Consider the following 10,946-nt stretch of genomic DNA (forward strand, 5'->3'; position numbering starts at 1 on the left):
CTCCATATGGCATGTATTCATCATTTAGTGGGTTCAGTGCCCTTATCTTCAGAGCTTCAGTGATCAGGGTAGAAATTGCCTACTTATTTATGCTTGGCTGGACTGAAAATATAGAGAGAGGAAGAGGTGAAGGGAAATGCCACTCCCTGCAAGAACTGGCCCTGAAGTTAGGAGTCTAGGACTAACATTGGCTTGTCCAGGAATAGCATACTCTGTTTTAGAGAGTAGGCAAAATGCAGATGACATGAGGTGTATTATTTATGGGTTGCAATCATGCATGTTATTCCTGTCTGCCCCACAAAGGACTTGACTGTGGTTAAATGCAGGGCTGTCTTCTTTTTGTTCAGCACAAAGCCTCACTCACAGTGGGCAAGTGGGTGTTTGCAGCAACATGTGATCAATTGGTTTGTATCAGAAATAGGAGAAATTGCCCTCAAAAGCCAAATTAGGAATTAACCAACCCCATTCCCATGCCCCTACTTCAGAGAGGGGGAGTAGAAAGAGAAGCACTGTATTCTCCGCCCTTACTGAGAGTAAAGTAACAACTGATTCTCCTCTCACATCGCTTGGAAAGTCAAAGGCTCAGTCTCTTTATACAAAAGGAATTTTGATTTCCCTCCAATTTTTGCCTCAAAAGATATAAATCTTTCAAGCTGGAAGAATCTGGTCTTTTATCCTTCAGTCACCATGATTATCTCAGCGATGGGAAAGAGGGAATTCTGAAGTGTACACACCCCTCCCCAATGCCATCATAATGTTAAGTATATATTTAGTTCTAGAATTCAAACACTGGAGCAAAATGTGCAGCCATTTATATAACCTCTGGAATATTAAGGATTATGGACTGTTATGGTTTGAATTGTGCACACACTCCCATATGCTGAAGCCCTAACCCCTAGTACTTCAGAACGTGACCTTATTTGGAATTAAGGTCATTGAAGAGGTAGTTAAGAAGAGATCATTCAGATGGGCCCTAATCCAATATGAACTGGTATCTTTATAAAAAGGGGAAATTTGGACCCAGATGACCACATGGGAAGAATACCATGTGAAGATGAAGGCACAGATTGGGGTGATGCATCTACAAGCCAAGGAATGCCAAGGATTATCAGCAAACCACCAAAAGCTAGGGGAGAGACGAGCAGATTCTTCATCACAGTGCTTAGAAGGAACCAACACCGTCTACAACACAATACTAAAATTCTAACCTGCAGAACTATGAGATGATAAATTTCCATTGTTTAAACCACACAGTCTGTGGTACTTTTTATGTCAACCCTAGGAAACTAAAATATGGAATTCTCTTCCTTGCTTCTCTGTCTTCCTTTTCTTCCTTCTCTCTCTTCCTCTCTTTCTTTCTTCTCCCTCCCTCTATCCTTCCTTCCTTCCTTCCTTCCTTCCTTCCTTCCTTCCTTCCTTCCTTCCTTCCCTCCCTCCCTCCTTCCCTCCCTCCCTCCCTTCCTTCCTTCCTTCCTTCCTTCCCTCTCTTTCTTGCCTGCTAGACTTCATGGAAAAGGAGGCTGGAAAATAGGAACATGATTTTCCTTTTAAGCCATTGATGGACTTTAGGCTTCCTGTATCATTAAGAAATAAAAATTCTGGTTAAAAGGCATATCCACACCTGACTGTAACTAAAAGTTTGGCAAGAGTGGGCAAAAGGTGCTGCCTCAAGGGACATATATGCCAATGCCTTCTCTATGTGCTCAAAGTCAAATTAATGGCTCCTAAAACTCAATGGCTAATGTTAAGCCCTCAAGAACTAGAAGTAATCTCTTGTTTTCTTCCACAGTGGCTTTTCCCTTCCTTGACTGAAGAACCCATTTTTCAGCTTGCTATAAAGTTTTACTTTGTCTGGGTTTAACCATCCACCTCTAAAATGGAGCAGAAGCAATAAGCTATTACCTTTCCTTCTTTCTCAAGGAGTGACCCCTCCCCACTCCCACCCAGAGGAGTCTAGCCCAGGTTTTAACTTATTGTCCTTTCCCTTTTCTACCCATTGCCCATGAAAGACGAGTTTCCAAGACCACTATTTGGTTATTGTGCTCTTCTGAGGGCTCCTCAATGATACAGCATCAAGACTACTGACACTTGCATCTGAACATTTATGCACACCCACATACCCTCAAAGAGTTGTTCTTTGTTTCCTAAGATGGCACTACTAGATAAGTTCCAACGTGTGTGCCTAATACAGAGTAGGCTTATCTACTCTGAGAATACGAGGCCTTCTTGTGCCAAATGTGCCTGATACCTATTTTTAGACTAATGATCATCCAAACTCCAGAACTGGTTGGTGTGCTTAGAGCTACTGTATCCTCATCTATGATGGAAATGGAGCTTCTATTCATTAAATGGCAAAGTCTGGATCTCCAGTTGCTTGGGTCTATAGCCTGTAGAAATCTCCCAGGCATCCATGATGTTATCACACTGCTTGAAGCTATTCTAGCCAAATGGACATCTGTGGTTTTTGCCTGCCCAGCATTTATTCTTCCTCCTTCCCTAGTTTTCCCATTTTCTGTCCTTGTGGTTTAGGTGCTGACCTTATTAACTCAACTCTAGGCCTCTACCATTAGTGTAGAAGGTGCACATGACCAAAGCCAAGCCAATGAAATCAATTTAGGGCCTTGTGCTGGAACTGCTGGGAAAGAGGTGCTATCTCTATTTGAATTGGAGCCTGAGAAGAATGTAAGTAAGCCTGCAGTTTTTAGGGGCCACCAGATGAAAGGAATCTTCTGAGAATGAAACCAAGATGGAGAGATAGAAAGATCAAGGGGAAGTGCAGTGTAAATGTTGTCTGCACATCATCTGTATCTTTCAGTCCAGCCAAACTTGAAATTTTCAGCTATATAAGTCAATAAATCTGCTTAGGCCATTTTGAGGTGGGTTTTCCAGCATATGCAGCTGCAAGGTCCCAATATATCCATTGTTTGTTTTGGCCTTCTATCTTTTACTTCTTGCTTAATGTACAATAGTTGTTCTTGTGCATGACATTTACATGTTTAGCTCCTCATAACTGTTGGGATGAGCTCCACTTCATCAATAGGGTCCGGTGAATTTGCTCTTGTTAATCTCACTCTTCCAGTGAGAGAATTTATAGGTAGTTGATGATGAAATTGTTCCCCCAAATCCAGCAATGTATTGTCCTAGAGGCAGGCAGGATAGCTGTCTAGAAGGTCAGAAAACATCATGACTTATTATAAGACTATGACCTAGTTAAGAGCTTGAAACGTTCTGGCACCATCTGTCTGTCAGATTTCTAAACATTAGGATGATCTTGATTTATTTCTAGACTTTGTCAATCAGTTTACCACATGCTATCTGCAAAATAGTATCTAATGGCACCCTCATTCCAGGCTGAGTGTAGGATTTTCTTGGTGCAAGTTTGTATGTGGCTTTGGTTTTATAGCTGCTATAAAAACAACTGTTCACAGATGTTTACAGTGAACAACCACCAAAAAAATCCCAAATAAAGTAGAAAATAAGGCTATTAATTCAAATGCACTGGAAAATCTGCTTCTTAGCAATTTCTAAGTCAGGGAGAACAGGAGAATGACCACAATCTCCACCTAGAGAGTATCTACCCACTGCCAATGAAGGACACATAGACTCCTTGTTTAGCACTTCCTAGGACACATCACATCCTACTAGAGAATCAAAATATTATAGAATTGGAGAGACCACACTGTCATAGAGCTTGATTTATTCAGAATGTAGGCATGCCCTCCACCTTTTTCTTAAATGGCAATCCAGACTTCTTCCGAATGTCAAAATATCTGCAGGATTGGGTGACTCTGCCCATTGAAGGAAAACTCATATATATGGGAAGTGTTCCCTCTGCTAAGTCACAGCCTCTCTCTTTGTAACTTTTAAAAACCAGAATTTTATTTAAGGGAACTTAGAGATCATTTAATCCAACGTCTTCTTATGATCTGCCTTCTGGAAAAGAGTATCTAACCATCTTTTCTGTAACAGCTCTTTCAATATTTAATGGCAGCATTTGTGTTATTCCCATAACATTTTTTCCCCTCTGAAATCAATATGCCCAGGTGCCTCAGCCCCTTCCTTATCCTGGTCAGAGTTCTCTGAGACTCTACCCTAACTTTCTGTCTTCTAACTCCCTCTTGTGACATGATGCAGTTTCCCCAGCATCCCACCACTATTCATTCAGAGGCTAGGTATTTCCTTCCAGGTGCAAAACTAAAGGGGGGGGGGCGAAACACACTTTTCCATATTTTATGTTGTCCTAGCTATTTTATGTATTTATGCAGAACTATTATTTTATGTAGCCCTTAAGCACAGAAGGGTTGGTTATGAATGGCCTGCCAATGTTTCTGGCAAAGCCAGATTTTCTACAAATAAATTTGTCAGACTTCAGATCAAGAGTGTCAATAGCATAGAACTGTGCTGTGAGAAGTCACCAGAGCCGTTGCTTAGGCCACTGCTTCATTTCAATAGTGCTGTCTTATATGTATTCAGGTTTTTAAATACTGTATGTTTTTTTTAATTTTTTCAAAAATTTTAATGTTTATTTATTCTTGTGAGAGAAAGATAGCACACAAGCAGGGGAAGGTCAGAGAGAGAGGGAGACACAGAATCTGAAGCAGGCTCTAGGCTCTGAGCTGTCAGCACAGAGCCTGACGCAAGGCTAGAACTCTCTAACCAGGAGATTATGACCTGAGCTGAAGTCAGATGCTTAACCTACTGAGCCAATCAGGTGCCCCTTAAATAAATTATCTTATTTGATATTCACTACTACACTGGGAAGAAAGCTGGGAAATGTGTTACTCTCACCACTTTGCAGGTGAAAGACAATGACAGCCCCCCAAACCCCCCCTGCCCACCCCCCGGCCCCGGCAGCCCGCCAGGTTGGGTTAGGGGTAGAGGTAGGAGTCAAGTCTCATGACTCTTGACTTTCAGGCTACTGTTCTGTTTTCTGTACATCTATTGTCTTTTGCAACCAAATAGCCTCACATTCTCCCTATATAGCATTGCTGCATGTCAGCTCTTACCTAGTGGTTTACACCTAGAAGAAACCAGAACTTCTGACTACTGGAGTCCAGCAGTGATTTGCCATTAAACTCCAAGGATTCATTTCCCTCTCTCAACCCATTTGTGCACAACCAGCTCTGAAATGAGCAAACATATTGGGAGTAGTGGAAGCAATAATAATTTTTAAATGCTCATTTTCTCCTCACCCTCCCAAATATGCTGATGGGAATCACAGGTTCAGTTTGCCAAATGTTGCAGGAAAGGGCAAGATTAATTTTAAGTCATAAGCTAACAGTTGAGTAGTGATGAAGGAAAATAAAACTCTTTATCTGTAAGACTCTCCATGTAGAACCCAAGGCTTATCCCCCTTCACCTTTCTCCTTTGCCTGAGTATAATTCACTTATTTTCAGATGCAATAACCTGAGGAATAAGGGGGTGTGGAGCAGGGTGAGGGATATGAGTGAAGCCAGAGGGCACTAAAAATGAGAAGGGAGGAACTCTGAATCCCTGTGAGGAGCACATGGTGTCTTTACAGGAGTAGGTCTCCGGCTAGGAGCAGAACTTTCCTTTCCCACCTGATGATCTTATGATAACCTAATGAAAGCGTTCATAAAGAAAAGACACAAGGCTGGAAGATGTTTTCCTTTAAGATTCTTCTTTGGTTGATAAATAAAAAAGTCATAAAGAAGGACAAATTCCTCAATATTTGGGGAGAAATATTTCTTCAAGTTCTTTTGCTTGGAAGCTGAATGGGAACAGTGGAAGAGGGTAATTTGTGGTGGAGGGACTCATGCTCAGAATGCTTTGAAGAAGCACTCAAACGAAGCATGCTTTGTCCTCTTGTTTCTTGGATCTGCCAAAACTAAAATATATCCCAGATCTCAGTTTAGCTGTGGTTTTAGCTCCAGACCTCTAGGCGTTTGGTACAACACACTTTGATGGTTGGGATTTAACCCTGAAATCAAGTTGTTATGTAATTTAACAATCCCTATCCCTGTGTATGTTGGTGGGCAATACCATTTTATTATTTTTTTAATGTTTATGTCAATACAACTTTTATGCTTTGTATTCAGTGTCTGTCGTAAGTCTTTCATTACTGTTCAGAAATCTGTGATATATGTACATATATATTCACTTTCAATAGTGAAAACAGTATAAGGTTTTCTAAGACCTCCAGGTGCTAGCTACCTAACGGACCTTCAGGCAAGAGACTGAAATGTTAAGAGAGCTGATTAGGGTCAGATGGAGTGGAGGACTACATTAAACAGATGGAAAACAAAAATAATCCAAAGAAAAATATGAATACTAGGGTAATTAGGCTGATTATACAGTAATGACAGTGGCTAAAATTTATTGGCTACAGATACCTGTGATGTAAGATCTGCAGCAAATCAAGAAAAGCATCCATACTGAATTCAGGTTAATGTCACCTTGGCTTTCTGGAGGAGGTTATGGTATTGTCAAGCTTTTCATACTTAAATGGATTGTAAAAACAGCAGAACCAGTCAGTAGGTGTCTGGGTTCCTCAAGTAACAGGTACGACATTGATGTTAGAGTTAAATCAGTTTTCCATTATTTGGGAATTTATTAAACTGGCATGAATTATTGTGAGATGTTAAATAAAAAAGGGACACCATTTGGGTTTAGATTATGCTGAAAAAATGCAAATCATGGGCTTTAGAATCAGAAGATGGGGCTTGGAGTTCAGGCTGTACCTGTCAGGCTGAGTTGCCTTGAGTGAGTCAGGTAGCCTCTCTAACATGAAAGTGTTCTCTGCATTAAAATGAATCTAATAACAATGGCTATTTTGAAACTCAAATAAGCTACCATATATGAATGCAGGTTATGAACTCTGCAGTGCTAGTTACTGTTTTTATTTTTTTCTAGTGCTGACACCAGGTTATGAATCAAAAGGGGAAACAAAACAACACACCCTATTCCATCTGGGGGACAAAATAGATGGTAGTGAATATTTCTTTAATATTTCTTTTACAATATTTTCCCCCTCTTACTTCATCTGGATCTTTGAAAAGCTTCATTTATTTGCTATTATGGCTTTACCCTCCAAAGTTCCTGTATTTGATGTTCTTTGGCCCTTACCCCCCTGTTAAGAACTGAGAAAAGCAATGATTGTTGTAGGCTTGACCACTCATAGCTTAAGGAAGCAAGTTATAGAAACAGACTATAGTCCCTGGGAACTTAAATTCCAGCAACTACAGGTGGGGGACCATGTTTTGGTTTTTTGTTTTGGTTTATTTTTTGTTTTTGCTTTGGTTTTCAGGATTTAATTTTTTTTTAAACCTTTTAAAGCAATGTGGTTTCTGCCTGCTCTTCCAACAGTACAATGGCTTGGACTTTTGTGGGTTGGGAAACCATTAGAAAACAAAAATAATGGATCTTGTACAATTCAACAAGCCCCTACATAGGAATTTCCCGACCACACAATCCTGTAGGATCATGTCTGTGTGCCAGAGACATGGGCTAACCCTCAGCTTTATTCATACCAAATAAATAGTCACTCAGTCACCAGTGTAAATGAAATAAAGATAACCATTGACACTACCATTGCCATTTTTGAAATGTGAATTCTGAAAGGAATATGGCAATTCAGTCACCAAAATGTGTTTGTGAAATAGCACAATGTCAACTCATCTCCCTCAATAGATACTAGATAAGAAACCAAGATGAATAACTTACAGGAGCCAAACTAAATATTGTTTTACATCCTTACCCTAAATAATATATTATTCACTAAGGTTTACTTGAAGACAAGGATCACTTTACGAAATGGAACACATACAATGCTTAACAAAGGTGTAAAGCTTATACTAAAGTACTTGTGAAATTATATTCCAGGACAGATTTAGAACTGCTTTTTGAAGAGGGTAGCTCTACTTTGGCCAGGTTCATTTAGAGAATTTTTCATTCTTAATAATAACCAGATGATTTCCTTTTGCTTGAATGTAAACCCAAAGATTTCTCAGGATAAGAAGTCATCTCTCCATGGGTTCTTCCTTCTACTGCTTTTTTGCAGTATTAGAAAGTTTTTCATGGTGGCATTTCAAGAAACTGAAGAAAGGCCTTATTTTGGCCTTATCTAGGCCTTTACTTCCATGTTCTGACTTTGCCAAAATGTAAGCACATTACTGGACTCTTTTTTCAGTCTCAAGTCTACTTGAATGCCTGTTCAAATATTCTTAGGTTACTCAGTCATCTCTGCTTGAGAGCAAAGGTGACCATCTTCAGTATATCCATGAAAAAGAGAGTATCCCAGGATTTCCTAGAGTATCTTAAGGGCCATAATTTGCACATAGGGTCACTTTTAAATCATTTACTAAAAGACATTCTATAGAGGTAAATTACAGAAAGGTTTCTCTCCATTGGCACTAGGGCTCATGGTCAGTGAACCAGTAGGCTGGATTTCAGTCCACACCTGCCCTGGCAAGGCACTTTTGTACAGTGCCCAAAACAGACTACCCTATAGGGCATCCCGGAGACATATTCATCTTTAACTGTTCCTACCACATTCATGCTGAGGCCACAGACATCTGAAAAGACACTGTAGGCATAATTGCTTCAGAAACAGAAATCTCTCCAATTTCTGCCTCCCAGGCTTCCTTCAAATATTCACTCTCTTCTAGTCTCTGTAGTTCTTTCTATCCCACTAAAATGAACCCAAGTTCTTCTCCCTCTCTACCCAGTGATTGTCAAACTTTTTTAAAACAATTTTTCTTAATTTTTTTTTTACTTTGAGAGAGAGACAGAGACAGAGACAGAGCACTGGTAGGGGAGGGGCAGGCAGAGAGGGAGACACAGAATCTGAAGCAGGATCCAGGCTCTGAGCTGTCAGCACAGAGCCTAACATGGGGCCCGAAATCACTAACCATGAGATCATGACCTGAGCCAAAGTCAGACGCTTAACCAACTGAGCCACCCAGGTGCCTTGATTCTCAAACTTTTTAATATGAGTCCCATCTACATGAGGCAAAAGGCTCCAGGATTCCCACACTCCTCCAGTCTTTCCTACTTTTCAAAGAATTCTCTGATAGCAACAAGCTGTTGCTGTGCAAACACAATTTGTTCAGACTCTGTGAATATCAATCTGCTTTAGCAATATTGGTATAGATGGTTTCTATGTGAACTGCAATCCATATAGGTGTTTATGTTGTGTTACAGAGAACTTACATATCATAAATTATGGTGATCTCTATAGATATCACTATCCTAACATAGGGCTAATCAAACAAAATAGATGATGATGAAGATAGAGAAGGGTAGTTTATAATTAAAAAGCAGGAATAATAACCACAGAAAAGAATAATCAACTCAATATAGCATTGATACTGATAACAAAACAATCTTCCCCAAAATTGAGGATCCTTCAACAATCTCCCCATGCATATTTATAGTGGGAATTTGCAAATATTGTCAAGTGTTGCCTGGCAGCCAGGTGAATACTTAGTTAAGCCCTCAGTAAACCCTAGTTATATGTTAAATTCTTAGCAATGAATACCAAATACTACCAACTCCTAACAATTTTGCAGATATTAGTAAATAGCCTTTGGACACACATACACACATACACACACATACACACACTGAAAACCTAGGGCATCAAAGGCCATTTGCTAGTAAGATCCAAAAAAAAGACTTACATTTGGGGATCAGTTTGTGGAACATGAGGAAAATGCTTGTGGTCTCCCAGTTGGCTAGAGTCCATACCTTCAAATCACTGCTTGGGTTTTTGACTCAGCTGCTTTTTGACTCAGCTGCTCAAGATGCTGGATCACTTGTTTCATACTCTACGGCTACAAGGACATCGTGACCTTGTGCCTTAACCAGCTCCCTGAATCCCCAAACCCCAGTCCCTCTCATTGGAGTCCCTCTCTGGAAAGGAGAATTAGATGTTACCCACTAACTGGGCAGACTCCCAGTTACCACCTTGTAGTATCTGTGATGGCATAATGGGAGCCCTTCAGTCAAACTTGGTAAAGGGAAGTCAAGAGACTTGGTCACAGGCCACCTCTGCCTTGGCAGCTGTTTGATAGCAGGCAAGTTACCTCACCTCTCAGCTTACACATCTCTTCTATGAAATGGAAATAATAATGCCAACATCACAGATTTCTTATGAAGGTCAAGGAGATAATGTAAGTGATAAAACATGGTATACTATATATTTTATTTAGAACAGCAGTATATGTTATTATTGTAGAAAGATAATGTTCATGCAAACATCTGGACTGTTCTATTTTCAAAGTATAACTAATATTAGGATACTATGATGTATAAGAATGACAAGCAATATAGACTGTCAGCCATGAAGGTCAAATGCAAGGATCTCACAGGCCCTAGAGACTGTTGAGAAACAGTGTAAATTCCTGATTCCATAATCCTGAAATGTGTTATAAGGAAAAGTACATGTCTCAGTGGTACTGAATCTCCCTCAGCGCTTTGTTCCCCCTTCTTCTGGTTTGGGGAGCAGGACTTTTAATTCAGAGTAATTCTGAACATCAGAAATGAAGGAATTTTTTGCTTTATCCCACTTGAGATTAGGCGCTTTTAAGAGGACAGCGGCTGAAGAATGCTAAGAATTCTTCCCTCCACCCAGTCAGGAATGTGTCCTGCTTGGGGCACTTAACAAGAATGTGAGGCCTGCCAGATAAGGCCCAGAGCTTGGCCATTGTGGGCTTGTTGCAGAAGGGGGGACGGGAGGAGCCTTCCTTCAGAACCAGACCTTCCTCAAGATCTCCCAGAGGTTGCTCTCTGGCTGACAGTAGAGACAAGAGCTGGTGTTGCAGAACTAACCTCTGCAGACAATGAGTGAAGAGGCAGCTCAGCTGGACATGTGAAACAAAGACACAACAGTGTTCTCAGCCTTTGGGGGAAGTACTCTCTTTGGAATCAACACAGATGTGGGCTTGACCGCAAGCTCTGCTTCCTACCAGTTAGCTGCATAACC

General features: G+C 40.5%; 1 protein-coding gene across 1 annotated transcript in view; it reads right to left on the reverse strand.

Annotated features, from left to right (window-relative positions):
- Nucleotides 1-9,865, reverse strand: part of LOC120237157 (EH domain-binding protein 1-like) — a 107,116-nt gene extending 97,251 nt beyond the window's left edge. The window contains exon 1 of the mRNA XM_039240330.1: nucleotides 9,643-9,865. The gene's annotated coding sequence lies outside the window, so the exon portion shown is untranslated. The remainder of the gene's footprint in view (nucleotides 1-9,642) is intronic.
- Between the last annotated feature and the right edge of the window lie 1,081 nt (nucleotides 9,866-10,946).

Source organism: Hyaena hyaena, unplaced genomic scaffold (assembly GCF_003009895.1).
Source record: "Hyaena hyaena isolate Hyena2069 unplaced genomic scaffold, ASM300989v1 scaffold_173, whole genome shotgun sequence".
Classification (NCBI taxonomy): Eukaryota; Metazoa; Chordata; class Mammalia; order Carnivora; family Hyaenidae; genus Hyaena; species Hyaena hyaena.